The sequence below is a fragment of the Neofelis nebulosa genome, chromosome 8 (genome assembly GCF_028018385.1).
Source record: "Neofelis nebulosa isolate mNeoNeb1 chromosome 8, mNeoNeb1.pri, whole genome shotgun sequence".
Taxonomy (NCBI): Eukaryota; Metazoa; Chordata; class Mammalia; order Carnivora; family Felidae; genus Neofelis; species Neofelis nebulosa.
Window position 1 is genome coordinate 130,475,999 of NC_080789.1, and position 16,942 is coordinate 130,492,940.

At 41.8% G+C, this 16,942-nt stretch overlaps 1 long non-coding RNA gene across 2 annotated transcripts in view; it reads right to left on the minus strand.

Moving 5' to 3' along the window:
- LOC131483770 (uncharacterized) overlaps positions 1-16,942 on the minus strand; it is a 50,906-nt gene that overhangs the window by 24,296 nt on the left and 9,668 nt on the right. For both annotated transcript variants that reach the window (XR_009247900.1, XR_009247899.1), the window contains exons 3-4: positions 5,843-5,982; positions 2,812-3,163 (exon numbers count right to left, since the gene is read on the minus strand). This is a non-coding gene — a long non-coding RNA (uncharacterized LOC131483770). The remainder of the gene's footprint in view (positions 1-2,811; positions 3,164-5,842; positions 5,983-16,942) is intronic.

Here is a 16,942-nt window from a genome sequence, read left to right on the forward strand (position 1 = left end):
AATATCCCCAGTATCCCTTACCAGTTAATCCCAGCACTGTCAGAGGCAGTAACTGTTCTGAGTTTTTTCCATCATAGATTAGTTCTCCCTCCTCTAAAACTTCATATAAATGGAATCATGCATTATGTACTCTAATTTTGTTCACTCAGCATAATGTTCTATGTAATTGACCCATACTGTTACATGTATAAATAGTACATTTTTGGGCACCCATGTTGCTAAGTCAGTTAAGCATCCAACCTCAGCTCAGGTCAAGATCTCCTAGTTCATGAGTTCGAGCCTCACATTGGGCTTTCTGCTCTCAGTGCAGAGCCCACTTCAGATCCTCTGGTTCCCCCCCGCCCCCCGCCCCTCCCCTGCTTGCACTCTCTCTCAAAAGTAGACATAAATTTTTTTTTAAATAGTACATTTTGATTACTGAGTAACACTACATTATATGATTCTATAAAAATTTTTTTCAATTAATTTATTTATTTTGAGAGCGAGAGTACAAGTGGGGAAGGGGCAGAGAGAGAGAGGCAGAGAGAAAGAATCGTAAGCAGGCTGAGCACTGTCAGCACAGAGCCCAATGCGGGGCTCGAACTCACTTGAACTGTGAGATCATGACCTGAGCCAAAGTCAGATGCTTAACCGACTGAGCCACCCAGGGGCCCCTAAATCAAAATTTTTAAATCCATTTTCCTACTGATAGATATTTTGCTCCAGATTTTGGCTATTAGGAAGACAGCTGCTGTAAGTATTCCCATCCAAGTTATCCACGTGGGCATACATTTTCATTTCTCTTGGGTACATACCTAGGAGAGGGACTGCTAGCTCCAAGGAAGGGTAAGTTTATAAGAAACTACCAAAGCTTTCCCAAAGTGATTTTGTAATTTTACATTACACTAGCAATTTATGAGCATTCTGGTGGCTTCATATCCTGCTCTCGACATTTCTATCATCCTTTTGTATTTATTTTAGCCATTCTAACGATATCTTGTGGGTTTTCTTCCTCAGTGGGTATTTGTTTATTTTGGAAACAATCTCAAACTTACAGAACAGTTGTGGGTACCGTGCAAAGTACTTCCACCCCCCCACAAACCAGCTGAGAGAAGTTGCTAACATCCTGTTAATACTTTAGTGTCTATTTCCTAAAGATAAGGATATTCTCCTGCATAATCACAACACCATCATCAAAGTGAGGAAATTAACATTAACACCTTACTACCATTTAATCCTTCTACCTCATTTAAGTTTCACCAATTGCTCTAGTAACAATCTTAATAGCAAAAGGAGCCGGACCAGGCTAATACATTACATTTATTTGTCACTTTTCTTTTGTTTCCTTCTATCTGGAATAGTTCCTTGGTCTTTTCGTGACCTTGACAATTCTAAAGATTAACAGAACAGTTATTTTGTACTGTGTCCTTCAATTTGTCTGATGTTTCTTTGTGATTAGACTCAGCTTACGAATCTTTGGCAGGAGTTCTCACAGAAGCGATGTTTTGTGTGTTCTTCTCATTGTGTTCTAGAAGGTGGTTCTGATTTCAATTTGTCCTGTTACTAGTGATGTTGTTTTGGCTCATTTGATTAAGAGGGTGTTTGCCAGGCTTCTCCACTATCAAGTTACTTTTTCCCTTTGTAATCAATAAGTGCTTTACAAGGGGGTAATTTAAGACTATGTAGGTGTGTTTATCATCTAACTTGCAATTTATTCACATATTTACTTAGAGTGGATGTGGACTCATGGATTCTTGTTTTATTCAGCGGCTTACAGTTTGTTACCATTATTTACTTTGAAGTCATATTCTTCCAGATTTCACCAGTGAGAGCCCAGTCAAACCAGATTCTGCAGCCTTTGACAGATCCCCATCATTCCTTGGGGACTTCCTTACTTTGGGGCACAAAATGTTCCAGGCTTATCCTGTACATTCCCTACCCCAGTCCTCAAGTCAGTCACTTCTCCAAAAAGCCATTCAGACATTTACATTGAGAAGGGTTTTCAGAAATCAAGATTGGACCTCTAAATATGTTCTTGGTTGATGCTTTCAAACCTTGTCAGTGGTCACAGCTAGAAATCATATGGTTGTGTGCATCTACGGATATCTATGGATATCCACATAAATAGAGAGATTCACGGACATAAACACAGGTATGTATGTATATACATACATACGCATATTACATCCATATTTATGTATTTACTTATATGAGTAATTCCAACACCACTGGTTCATTCTTGCTTCTACCTTTGTAACTCCCTTCTCTGACAATAAGAAAACGAGCCGCCATTATCATTAATATACATTTTTCCCGTTTGTTTTCTATTTGTCCACTTCATTCTTTTTTCCTCCCTTCTTGCCTTCTTTCGGGTGATCTGAATACTTTGTAGCATTCCATTTTGATTTCTCTGTTGGCTTTTTAACTGTATATCTTTCATAATTTTGGTGGTTACTCCAAAGGCTTCGATATGCCTCTTTAACTTATCCCAAGCTACTTAGAGTTTATATTGTTCTACTTCACACAAAAGACAGTAAACTTCTAATATTATAGTTTTATTTACCCTTCTCCCAACTTTGGGAGATTTTTGCCGTATCTATTACATCTACTTATGTTACAAACCCAATACAGTGTTATAGGTTGTATTGTACAATCACATGATTTTTTCAAGAAATTAAGAAAATGTGTACGTGGCACAGCTGGCTGCTGGCTCAGTTGGTGGAGCACGCGACTCTTGATCTCAGGGTTTTGTGTTCGAGCCCCACTTTGGGTATAGAGATTACTTAAAAATAAAATCTAAAAAAAAAAAAAAAAAGGGAAGAAACTGTGTACCTTCCCTTATATTCATCCAAATATTTACTACTCCCCGTGCTTTTCATTCTTCCCCTTGCGCCCAGGTTATTGTCTGGTGTGATTCATCTCCCACTGGAAGAATTTCTTCAGTCCTTCTTATAGCACAACATACACATTCTTAGCGTTCGTCCGCCTGAAAATATCTTTATTTTTCTTCATTTTTGAAAGACAATTTTGCGGCATATAGAATGCTGCGTTGACGGTTCTACTTATTTCGGCACTTAAAGGTATTATTCAGTTGTTGTCATGGGTTGGGTTTCCGAGGAGGTAGGCTCTGAGCTGAAATTTAGCCAGCAGAATGCTTACTAAGGAGTCCCCTGGGTATCAAAACCTGTAAGAAGGAGAAGGAAGTGAGAGTAGTCAGAAGGAAAAACTGAGCTGTGATGCACATCCTCTGACAGCCTCGACCGATGCCCCGGGGGAGCTAGAACAAGAATAGCCCTTCAGATTTGTCTTGCACTGGGCCAAGATGGTCAGCTCGGGCACTGATCGATCAATCGCTGGATATAGGTCTCCCAGGAAAAAGCAAGATCTTAAGCGAGTCAGTGCTCTACAGTTGAGGCAACCTTGAAAGGGGCTGAAAACTGAAGGTACTCCGCTGACGCCACTCCTCTCAACTGGGGCAATCCTTCCACTGATGTGATCTGGGTGTGCTGCTTCTGATGAGAAGTCTGCCATCATTTGTCTTATTGTTTCTCTCCAAGTGATACACAGGTTGTTTGTTTTTTTTTTTCTCCAGGCTCTTGTCTCTTTATCTTTGGATTCCAACAGCCTGTCATGTGCCTAATGTTATTTGTTGTTTTTCGTTTGGTTGGTTTTGTATTTATTCTGCTTGCGGTTCACGCACCTTAGACCCATTAGTGTTTTTACTAAATCGGTAAGTTTTCAGCCATTATTTCTTCCAAATTTTTTCTTCAAAATTTTTTCTTCCCTATTCTCTTGGTTCCTTCTAGTATTCCAAATCACGTATATCAGATTGCTTATATATCAGAAACTATAGGTCTCTAAGAATCTGCTCTCATTTCTTCTTTTCTCCTTTTTCTTGAATTTGGATAATTCCCATTTACCTGCTTTCAAATTCATGGACTCTTGTGCAATCTCCAATATGCCATTAAGCAAAGCTAGTAAATGTTTCATTTTAGTTGCCATTTTTTTCCACCTAGAATTTTCATTTGAGTCAGCTATAGACTGAATGTTTGTGTCTCTCCCCCCACTCACATGTTGAAAACTTAACCCCAACTGGGACAGTGTTAGGAGGTGGTGCCTCTGGGAGGTAACGAGGTCATGAGGTGGGGTCTCTGTGAATGGGATTAGTGCCCCCCATTAGTGCCCCTCTTGTAAAAGAGGCCCCGGAGAGTGCCCTTATTCCTTCTGCCATGCGAGTACACAGTGAGAAGATGGCCACCTAGGAACCAGTTAGCAGAACATCACCAGAGACCAAATCTGTTGGTGTCTTGATCTTGGACTTCCCAGACTTCCAAAACTGTGAGAAATCAATGTTTACTGAAGCCACTCAGTCTATGGTGTTTTTGTTACAGCAGCCTAAACAGAGTAAAATGGGAGCTTTTCATTCCTTCTATTTTGCTGCTGTTTCTCCATCTGTTCATTCATTAAGACTACGGTTTCCAATAAGTCCTTGAGCATATCTATAATAGCTGCTTTAAAGTTTCTGTCTACTAAGGACCACTGAAGGTTCGGTTTTCTCTGATTGTTTTTTCCTTCTTCTTGCATATGGGTCATATTTTCCTATCTCTTTGTACATTTGGGCAATTTTACTGTATACTAGACATTAAGAATTATACATTGTAGACATTTGTGATTCTGTTATATTGTTCAGAAGAGTGTGATTTTTCTTCTAGTAAGGAATTAAATTGGCTAGACTCAAACTCCTAGGTCTGTCTCCTCTGTTTTGGGTGTAAGCTGAAATCTTTGCTCAATTCTTCCCGTTCCTAATGGTCACTTTTTCTCTGTACTCTATGTGGTCTCTCCCACTGATGCATATTTCAGTGGCTGGACATGAATTTGAGAAGAGTTTATACGCAAATTTGGGGTGTACCACCTCCATGACCTCCTCTTTTCTAGGATTCCCCTTCTAGCTGCCCAGCTGCTCTTCCAGTCCTGAATTCTATACTCTGACACTAGTATTCAGTAATTCAGCTGAATTATTCAGTAATACAACTTCATTCTGAGCCACCTAATGGATTGGTGAACAACTCTGAACATAAACTGCAAAGCCAAAAGTCACGTTTGTGTAGTTCCCATATTTTAAGGGCAGACTCCTCTCCAATATCCACCTGCTTTTAGTTCCTGCTGAATGTCTTCAGATAGTTGGTTTTTAATATTCCCATCCAGACTCTATCATGCTTGCCTGTAGGAAGATTATCCTGACCAAGCTACCCTGCCATTACTAGAAGTCAAATTTCCTCCATATTACCATTGTGCTCCATACTGAAATCATATCTAAATCCTGATTTGTCTTATGTCAGTGCTGTAATTCATTTCCCTTGCATCAGTGCTATGCTTAGGAAGGGTCACATATCAGTCCAGAAAACAGAAGTTCCTCTTTGCAGTCTAGCTATAAATGACTTTAATACAGAGAATTGGTGGCTTATCCCCACCACCGCCCCCCCCCCCAAAAAAAAATGTCTCTAGGAGTATCACACCTGTTCACAATTCTGGCTGCAACTGACTGAAGAATAATGATTTCTCCATCATTTTGTCTCAAGGATGCCTCTCATGAATACGCTCTAGGCTGGAACCATACAATAAAGAGGAATGTAGCGCCTGGCTTCTCTCCAAAGCAAAGGAGACCATAGAAGGGGTGGTGGTGATGCCAAGCTGACTAAAGATAATCCAACACGGGGCATATGACCCAAATTATCCAAAAGCACGGGAGGGGCAGAGAGCTTTGGAGCTTCTGGGAAAAAATTTATTTGCTGATAAACAAAAACGAAAACAATAACACCACACACACACACACACACACACACACACACACACAAAGACTCACCAGAAGAATAGTGCCTCTTCTTACATTGGATTTTTTTTCATGTGACTGTTGTAACAGAAGCATTGATCTCGTGATCATGATGAGAAGCCAACTGAGATGGAAGCAAACATGGTATCTGAAGCCTGTCCAGTCTGGATTTCCTGTTGTGAGAATCAGTGGTATTATTTAAGTCATTTTCAATTGGTTTATTTTGTTACTTTCCACAGACACAGTACCTTATTTAGAACATAGAAGTAAATCCCAGAAGAAACCATTTAAAGGGGGGAAAGTGGTACCTTTAAGGAGTAAGACTGGAGGTAATGAGACATAGTACTGTGCACATTGGTTTTTATTCTATGCCTTGTGTTATTTTACATCGTAAAGAAGATATATATACACTACTTGGATAAAAAATTAATTAGAAAAGAGTCAATCTGACAACTCCTCTCCATCTCCACATCACAGTTTTCTTGATTAACTCTGGTCCTAGCACAAAAGGAAATGGTGGCTAAATTCAACAGTTCTCCCTTGCTCCTTTTTTTAAAGTTTTTTTTTTCCTTTTGAGAGAGAGAGAGAGTTGGAGAGGGACAGAGACAGAGGGAGAGAGAGAATCTTAAGCAGGGCTTAAGAGGGTCTCACAACTGTGATTACATGACCTGAGCCGAAATCAAGAGTCAGATGCTTGGGGCGCCTGGGTGGCTCAGTCAGTTAAGCCTCTGACTCTTGATCTTGGCTCAGGTCATGATCTCACAGTTGTGGGATGAAACCCCGTGTTGGGCTCTATACTGATAGCATAGTGCCTGCTTGGAATTCTCTCTCTCCTCTCTCTCTGCCCCTCCCCTGCACACATGTGCTCTCTCTGTCTCTCTCAGAATAAATTTAAACAAAAAAGAATAAAGAAGAGTTGGATGCTCAACCTACTGAGCCACCCAGGAACCCCTCTTCCTTGCTCTCATTTCAGGCAATCATAAATTCTAGCTGCCTACTGAAGAGCGTCCTGAGTGAACAAGATCCTCATACCCCTCAATCTACTATTTGTCACCAAAATAATTGTTCTGAAGGACAAATATGATCACGTACCTCTCCTGCTTACAATCCCTAATTGGCTTCATAGTGTCTCTACAGGCTAAAATCCAAATTCCGTAATATGGCATCCAAGACTCTTGCTTGATCTGGCCCCTAAAACTCTCTCATGTATATATTCTAGCTATTTTTAAATCTTGCTTTTCTCCACACTCAGATCTCCATTCTGTTGGCATTTCTTTGATTTGGAACACCTTCCTAAAGAATCTACTTTCAGTTACCTGTTCTGTAAAGATCTCTTACTCCTCTAGCTCTCCTACAGTCTCTTCTTCGACATGTGTTGTAAATGCCTATCGCCTCCATCAGCACAAATTATATTACAACTCAAAAAACACTTACTAGAAAGTCTAAAATCCAGGAATCTCTTAAAAGGGAAATATTTTTTGGAAACCCATTTGGTGACAGAACCTGAATTGAACTATTTATATTTATAATCTCAATTTAGGGGTGCCTGGGTGGCTCAGTCAGTTGGGCGTCCGACTTCGGCCCAGGTCATGATCTCACGGTTTGTGGGTTTGAGCCCCATGTCAGGCTCTGTGCTGACAGCTCACAGCCTGGAGCCTGCTGTGAATTCTGTGTCTCCCTCTCCCTCTGCCCCTTCCCTACTCACACTCTGTCACTCTCTGTCTCTCAAGAATAAATAAACATTGAAAAAAAATTTTAAATAATCTCAGTTTAGTCCACTTTAATATTCATTCATTTTGTTGCAGAACTATTCATGGGTTTCATCGCACAGTGAAGCCTCAGACAGCACTGATAATGGTCTGGAACACAGGGTACACACACCTAGAGTATATGCACCATTCCAAAAATGGCTACTGCAGCATTTCTCATCTCAGAAGTTATTCTAGAACTTTTACTACTTATCAAGAGGGGAAGTCTATTTCCTCTCCCCCTTGAAAATGGGAGTTTTTATGAATAAAAGTGGTGGAAGTGACATGGCTTGAATTCCAAGGCTAGGTCATCAAAGGTGATATGGCTTCTGCCTATTTTCCCTTCTCCCCCAAAATGCTTGCCCTTTGAACTCAGCCACCATGTTGTGAGGAAGCGCAGCCACAGTGAAGCCACCCGAAACTGTTCTAGCCCACAACCCCAGCCAGGGTCTCAACCACCAGCCATTATTAACCACCAACCAGCATCAACTATCAGACATGAGAGGGTAGTTGACGCCTGTCCTCAGCACTCAAGTGCCCCCCACTGTTGGCTGAATGGAGCAAAGATCAGCTGATGCCAAGCCTTGAATGCCAAGGCTTGATTCATGCCAAGCCATGAATCTAAATGTAGATTCATGAGAATGACAAACGTTTTTGTTGTTTTAAGGCACAAAATTTTGGGTAATGTTCTACAGCTATAGTGACTGGCCTCTCATCCTATTTACTTTGTAAAAATGTGAAATATTCTGAATTCTAAAACCCATCAAAGGTTTCAGATAAGATCTGCATACTAAAATCATGCTTGTATATCTTTTTCTCTATAGAAATAGAAGTTCTTTGAGGACAAGAACAAAGTTTTCTTCTCGGAGCTACCATTTAAGATAGGGTAGGTCCTCATGGCGTGTCTACTGAATTAATGTTGAATGAATAGATGAATAAACAAATAAAGTAACACAGTTGCAAACAAATGATTATTTTGAGATAGTTTTTCAGTAGACTACTCTTTTATTCAACACAATCCATTGCTCAAAAATAACTTAGAATACCTTATTTTTTATAATTATTTTCAGTTTATGAGCTATACAAAAAGCGCCATCAATTTTCCTATCTTGTTTTTATCCAGAAGTGTTATCTATTATCATTACATGTTTTATCCATCAAGGCATGTTCCAAATAATCCTTGGCTGTTTCCAGAAGTCAAATACATCGTTAAGGATGAAGATTTTCCATCACTGAAGATATTCGAAGTAACTTGACAAAACTCTGAAGGTTATGCCGCAACAGGAGATCCCAATGGTTTTGAACCATGCAATGTTCAAATGTAATGCAATCTGAGACAATGACGCACAGATGCAAAGACTGTAGCATCCGTATCGACAACTTTGGGAGGAAAAAAAAAAACATTAATTTGGAATGTAACTTCTACCCTGCATGACAAAAATAAAAGTGTATTTATCTCACGATCCTATGTCACATGTATGTCATGTCACACATGTATGTAACTATGTGAGGGAAAGGGAGGAAGGTAGAGAGAAAATCCATAACGTCATAAAGACATGAATAGACAACATCAATTTACGTTTTAGTGTTCCTGTTGGGAATAACCATTTTAGCTCTTCCCGGGGAATGTTGTAATGATGAAATAAGTGAGGTACTAGTTTTACAGTTTTGCTGCCAAAATAGGTGTCTGATTGGAATTTAATGGATCCTTACTGCCCTGCTTTTTCCTTCTGCCTCATGTTGTGTAAATTGCGTAAGCTAGGTTGCATGTAGGTGTATTTCAGGATAATTCCTACCCAGAGGAAATCTCTGAGAAAGTAAGAGTCATTAGATAAATATAATATTAACCACGGTCTCTCAAAAAATGCCAAGAGGGTGACAAATCCTACAACACACAGCACAGCTTCCTGAAAACCTTTTCTTTCTCCTCTCTGGTATCTCACAGAGCCGGGCAAGAACACTGCCTCCAGACCTCCTTTCCATCTAAAATCCCCCCTTTTCGCTCTTTCCCCTATGACCCCTTCCACACACATACCCCTCTGTTCTTTTTCTGCCTACCACTCTTATCTTCTCTATCTGTTCTTTTCTCACCGCACTGCTTCCTGAGATCAAATGAACTGGCCTTGGCTGCATTTGATTCCCTTTCTCATGCATTAACCTGGTCCTGTGCAATCCTAGGACCAGGGACACAGCACAGGTAAAAAGAAAACTCTCTTTTTCAAGGTGAGGAAGGGGAGAAGAGGCTGTGAATCCTGAAATATGAATTTTTTCCTTGTCATACCAATGTCTTACAAGCAGAATTCCATTTCACTAAATAGCAGTCGTGTGATGAGTGATCTCAACCAGATAAACTGTCAGGACAGCAGAAAGTACAACATGACCTGACTATAGACTCTAGATGAACAGTTCAAGGACCACATATTCACTGGTATATACTGCTGCAGGCCCGCTGGGGTCTGGATAACTCGGTATTGATTTAAATGGATGCGTAAACAGTGTCATAAGAAGCTACCTCATCCCTGAAGCTACATTATTCCTGGGGTCCCTCCCCTATTACCTGATACCTAAGTACCACTTTTCTAGGTTTAAAAGGGAGATGAAAGCCCCAGAAACTGCCAAAGACCTGACAATGAAAGTCAAGTATCCATTCCTATATCCCTACTCCCTCTCCCTCTCTTTGGACTCTGAACCCCAGAAGAAACACTGGGGATTGGAGGGTAGAGAAACTGGAAAGCAGAAATTCCCATGTATGATAAGGTGGCCAAATAAAATACAGTACACTGGGGGCACCTGGGTGGCTCAGTCGGTTAAGCATCCGATTTCGGCTCGGGTCATGATCTCACGGTTTGTGAGTCTGAGCCCCACGTCAGGCTCTGTACTGACAGCTCAGAGCCTGGAGCCTGTTTCAGATTCTGTGTCTCCCTTTCTCTGCCCCTCCCCTACTCACACTGTCTCTCTCTCTCTCTCAAAAATAAGTAAGTTAAAAAAAATTTTAATACAGTACACTGAATTAAGTCTGAATTTCACATAAAGAACAAATAATTACTTAGTATAAATATGTCCCAAATATTGCATGGGGTATACTTACACTTGAAAAAAAAAGTATTCATTCTTTATGTGAAGTTCAAATTTAACTGGGTGGTCCTGTTTGACTTTTCTCTGGAGATCTGGTAACCCTAATTTAGGACAATCAGTGAGGAGAATATCAACCACAAGTGAATATCTTAGGCTTAAAAATGAGAATTCTTAGGTATACGCTTTCTCTTGAATTGCCCACTAAAAATGTACCTAAAACATCAGAATATTAAAAAAGGTGGGGGGGGGTAGGAAGAAAGGCAGTCTCTGAAAACAGCAGGATCAGGCAGAGGCAATCTGGAGTAGTAAGATGCTTAAGTAGCTGGAAATGTTTTGTTGATGTACTAGACATAGAAACCAAGTCAGCTTGTCCTCACAGCATACACGACGCTGTAGCCAGGTAACAATTTATTTGTCAGCTCAGCTTGCACAGAGGAGTGCACAGCCTTTTCTCCGTTTCTGGAAGGGAGATAGGAATTTCAAGGCAAATTGCTTGAAATTTTAAACATTTTCGTTTAAAAATCTGAAAGAAATCTGCATTACCGAACTGAGAAGACAAATAGATCAAAGACACTATGGTAAAAGAGAACCATGCTGACCTGGAAAACTGAGGGGTGAAGGGTAGGCGTCAACCAAAGTGCTCAAAAGCTCATGATGTTTTTGTCTTGAAAAACGCTAATGTAGACCGAGTCGAAAAGCGAAGACTTTCAGTGATAAACACTGTCTAAACTGGCTTATTCTCATGTGCCTACCTTCAGTCCTGCTCATCCTCTTAAGAAAAGGAAAAGGAGTCTCAGACTAATTCTTCAGAGACTGAAACTATTGCAGCATGGGGGTGGGTCATTACTTTCAAAGCAAACATGGAATATATTTACATCTTATTTAAAAGGTAATTAAAAACAACTTCAATCAAATTAGTAAAAATTACTAGAATTGTATCCATAGATTTACATCTTATTTAAAATGTCATTATCAATGACTTCAATGAAATTAGTAAAAATTACTAGAGTTGTATAATGTATTTACATGGATTATTAATTACTAACAATCAAATTATGAAACCAGAAGATGTACCAGATCACTTAAGTTTTATAGCTGACATCAAATTTTACTTGTCTTGCTTTGCTTTTTTAAAAACTACATTTCCCCCAAAAGACAGATCTCATTCAAGCATTCTTCTTTTTTTTTTTTTACACAATGTTTTAAAATGTTTGTGTATTTATTTATTTATTTCAGAGAGAGCAAGAGGGAGGGAGAGGCAGAGAGACACAGAGAGAATCCCAAGCAGATTCTGCACTGTTATACATTTTTAAAAAATGTTTATTCAGTTTTGAGAGACAGAGAGAGACAGAGCATGAGCAGGGAAGGGGCAGAGACAGAGGGAGACACAGAATCCGAAGCAGGCTCCAGGCTCTGAGCTGTCAGCACAGAGCCCGACATGGGGCTCGAACTCACAAACTGTGAGATCGTGACCCGAGCCAAAGTCAGACGCTCAACCAACTGAGCCACCCAGGCGCCCCGATTCCACACTGTTAGTGCAGAGACCCACACAGGGCTCAAACTCACAAAACATGAGATCATGACCTGAGCCAAAACCAAGAGTCAGATACTTAACCAACTGAGCCACCTAGGCACCCCTCACGCAAGCATTCTTAACAAAGTTTTAACAATCCAGGATTCTGCAGAGGCAATGAAAGACCCTTGGTTGGCCCCATCGGGCTGAACTGGGTCTGTGCTATTTCAAGACAGCAGCAGCCCAGGAGGTGGGGAGTACAGAACCTCTTCCTGTGCCTGTACAGTGGGGGATTCATGGGGGATGGGGTCAAGGAGATTCAGCCCATGTGACAGCAGAGCTTCCGGGAGAACAGAGCAGGGGAACAAGGAGAGAGAAGCCCTTCAGTGTGTGAAACAGGATGAGGCTCAAGTGAAGGCTTAGACAGCAACAGGTGTCTCCTCTAAGGAAGCCTAAAACTTATGCTATTCACGACTGAAAACTTACGCTGAAATACGACTTAAGAGTTGTGATGGTTAATTTTATGTGTCAACCTGACTGGGACATGGGGAGCTCAAAGTAAATGTTATTTCTGGGTGCATCTGTGAGGGTGTTTGCAACGAGATTAGCAGGTGAGTTGGTGGCCCCAGTAAAGCAGATCGCCCTCCCCAATATGGGTGAGCATTACCCCAACCATTCAAGGTCCAAAGAAAACAAAAAGGCAGAGGAAGGAGGAATTCTCCCCTTTTGCTTCCTCCCTGCCTGCCTGAGCTGGGATATCAGTGCCCTCCTGCCCTTGGACTGAGATGGACACCATTAGCCCATCTGGTTCTCCAGCCTTCAGACTCGGACTGAACTACACCACTGGCCTTCCTGGGTGTCAAGCTTGCAGAATCAGATTTTGGGACTCCTTACCACCTGCAATCATGTGAGCCAATTCCCTAAAGGAATCTCTTTATCTATATCTATATCTATATCTATATCTATATCTATATCTATATCTATATCTATATCTATATCTATTATTTATATCTATATCTATCTCCCATCGATTCTGTTTCTCTGGAGAACCTTGATTAATGGGAGAGTAAAAACAAGGCCATTAAATAATCACAGGGGGAAATAAACTTATTCCCACTCAACCTGGTGATCTCTTCCTGCACACCCCTTCTCCCCAGCCCCTCATCACTCACCTGTCTGAATTCCATTTCCCATTGAGCATTCACTGTTTTAGAAGTGATGGCCCATGTAAAGACAGCAGCTCTTTTGAGGAGCCTGGGTGGCTCGGTTACGCTTCTGACTCCAGCTCAGGTCATGATCTCGTGGTTCATGAGTTCAAGCCCCACGTCTGGTTCTGCGCTGACAGCTCGGAGCCTGGAGCCTGCTTCGGATTCTGTATCTCCCTCTCTCTCTGCCCCTCCCCTGCTCGTGCTCTGTCTCTGTCTCTCTCTCTCTCAAAGACAAATAAACATTAAAAAATGAAAAAGACAGCAGCTGTTTCTCATTTTAGCAGCTTACCAAACTGTACTCTCACTAAAGGCAGGAGCAGTCTCCCAGAGATCTTGATTTCCTATGGAGCCTAAAACCCAGAAGGGCTTTGCACATAAGGAGGAGTTTTAGGGAATTAACGAATGCAGTCTCCAAACTGCTAACATTCAAAAATTCTCATTAGTATTGTATTATTAACCTCAAAAACAAAACACCACCAAATCACAGAGAGAGCATCCTGCCTTTCTGGTTCTCTCCCTCAGAGAATGAGGCTGAGCACAAGGTCAGGGGAGTGTAGGGCAAATGGCGGCCTCCCGAGCTATGGGCCTGGCACCCTTTACCAGCCTTAAATTAGCCATAAGAAAATGGATGACAGTCCTGTCAGCATGCCATACACTTTGGTGAAAAGAACAAATGAAATAATATTGAAAAAATACATCTCCCTCTTCTCTACAATTGTTCATTTGATCTTTATCCCAAACCTACTTTGACAAGATTAACCAAACACTGAAAGCTGAAGGTACGAGACACGCAAAAGCCTATTAGGTTATCTAGTCCATTTTTTAGGCCACATGTACAGTTACGTGTTCCCTATAGAAATATTTTCGAGAACTTTGTCTGCCCCTTTCCCAGTAGACTTCTCTGGATGTTTTAAAGTCTTTTCCGAGGAGCGTGTTCTAGTTAGGCACATCTTAAGACACCTGACAGTTTTTCTGAAGCTTCTATTTCAATTTGTCTTATTTAAATTTTGCCCCATTGCTCCTACTTAGGCCCTTTTCCCGTCACCATATTGTAGATAGTTTTCATATTCCTTTTTAGGCGTAATTTAACCATGCTTCACACATTAACTTGAGTAGACAGTATATGGTATAAATTACACAAAACAGCGATGTGTGAAGACATTCTGTGGTGAATAAATTAAAGCATTAATTTCAGACATATCAAACTAACACTTTTTAAATTTGTGGTTCCTATAATTTTCAGACCTGTTTCTGAAGTCTCTGCGGCAGGGGAATTAAATGGAAGAGATTAGTCCAAAACTTTTACTTTCAATTCATAGGTTGGAGAGCAGCCATTCCCATGAATATTCAAAAGAGAAAAGATTTTTTTTAAAAGGATTTAACACAGAGCGGCGCCTGGGTGGCTCTGTCGGTTAAGCGTCCGACTCTTGATTTTGGCTCAGGTCATGATCTCACAGTTGGTGAGTTCGAGCCCCGCAGCGGGCTCTATGCTGCCTTGGCCTCTCTCTCCCTCCCTGTCTGCCCCTCCCCTACTCATGCTCTCTCTCTCTCTCTCTCTCAAAATAAGTAAATAAACTTTAAAAAAATGTGTTAAAATTTTCTAAAAAAAAAAAAAAAAAGAACACAGAGGGCTTACTCAGATTTAAGGAGATGTTGCCATTCAGACATAAAGTGAAAAAGACAGGGTTCAGCAACTCACCAGACATCATCACCACCAGTCTGGCAGGTAAGAGAGAACTGAGGGAGAGGGCTTCGTTGCTCACAGAGTGTTTGTGAAACTTGGTACGACAAGCCTGAATGGACTGAAGAAGGGCGCCTGTCTTCGGTATGGAGAGAAGATTGGCACAAAGAACCCAACTCACATTTAACCCAAAACTGTCCCGGCACAGGCTTTCCTGGGCTCCTTGGGTTTCTAGTTTCTACAAATGATACGGAACCAAAGAATGGACCAGGGACTGGCACCAAACCACATATGCACACAATTCCTCTCGAGGAGTGAGACTCGAGAAGAAGAATCGAGTTGGTCCCTGTTCCCGGTTTTAATTTTCACCAGAGTGTTTACCACTTGGACCGTAGTTTTATTTAGTTTGCTTACTGCCTGTCGCCTCCAGCCCCCACCTAGCAATCTAAGCTCCACGCGGACAGAAACCTTTGGTTGTGCCTTGTTTGCATCTATATCCCCAGTGCCTAGGACACTGCCTGACCCACGACAGGCAGTTAAGTATCGGATCAAGGAAGTCGCTGATTTGGCACTGATTTCTTCATTCACAGAGTCAGACAGAAAAATAGCACGCATATGTCCCTGCTGAAAATGCTCCAGAAAAAAAAAAAAAAAAAAAAAAAAAAAAAAAAAATTGTTCTACTATGGGAAGAAGTTTTTAAAATTCTTGGAGGTAGGCTTTGAGACAGTGTTATTCCTTAAAATATAAACTAGGAAGTATCTCAAATCTGACCAGCCTCAAACTAAAGGGGAGGCCCTGTGAGGGCAGGGGCCGCGTCGTCTTTGTCCCTCCGTGTGAGCTCATGACTTGGACCTGAGAAATAAGATCCAGTAGGAACAACTGACCGAGGCTGTGCCAGCCGCTCGTCTGAGCGCTCGCCCGCGTGAATTCACTACTTTCTACGATAATTCTATGCGGGGGGCACAACGATTCCCCCCAGCTCCCAGGTGAAGAACATACATTGTAAGGGAGTAAATAACCGCCCGTTATCAATGTTTGGTTTCTCAGCTCCAGACCCACCCTCCTTTGCCCGGCTTTGTGAGCTGGGACTGGCGAATGTTAGGCAGCAGCCCCAGGATGGTCGTCCCTGATAGGCCCTGGCCCTCCGTGTTTGTTGGGCAGCAAGGGAAACCAGAAGCCAGCTTTGGGCGAGTCCCCAGCTGTACCCCGGGGCCACACCGTCCTCACAGAGAGCTGCTTCTGCAGAATGGCGCTACCTTCTGGAAAGTCCTTTCCCACCAGCGGGCTGCATGTTCCCGAGGTCCCCGCGGCTTCTCTGGAGAAGACTGACTCCCGGCCGGGTCCTCAGTTCCTTTATTGTCCCCTCTCCTCAGCCAAGGTGTGGTGGGTGCACCTTGTGGATCCCTTACACGCCTTTCACTCCTTTAAGTAGCTAACCTTCCACTACTTAACAATTCTTTAGGTTCAATTGTGCCTGGATAGAGCGCTGGGACGGTACTCTATTATTTCAGACCCCAAAGAGCTCCAGATTGTACCACGGGGAAGCGATCAGGCTGGGCTTCAAACGCAGCAAGTCTGAAACCAGAGGATACACTCCAAACTCTGATACTACACTGTCTCCAATTTGGGGAGAGAATCCAGGTTAACTCCGCCCACAGCCCGGACACCTCTGAGGATGCAGATATGAGAACCGCAGTTACAAGGGCCAGACACTGAATCACGTCTCCTCTGGTACGACACGGATTAACACTACACGACCCTAAATCTTAATAGCTCAAAACCCTTTTACATGCAGAATTCCACGACTAGACAACTCTGTAGAGTTGAAAAGGCATATGTTATTGTTCTCATAGGTAAAGAAACTGAGGCCCACAGACAGTAAAATTTTGCACAAGCGGTCACACTCA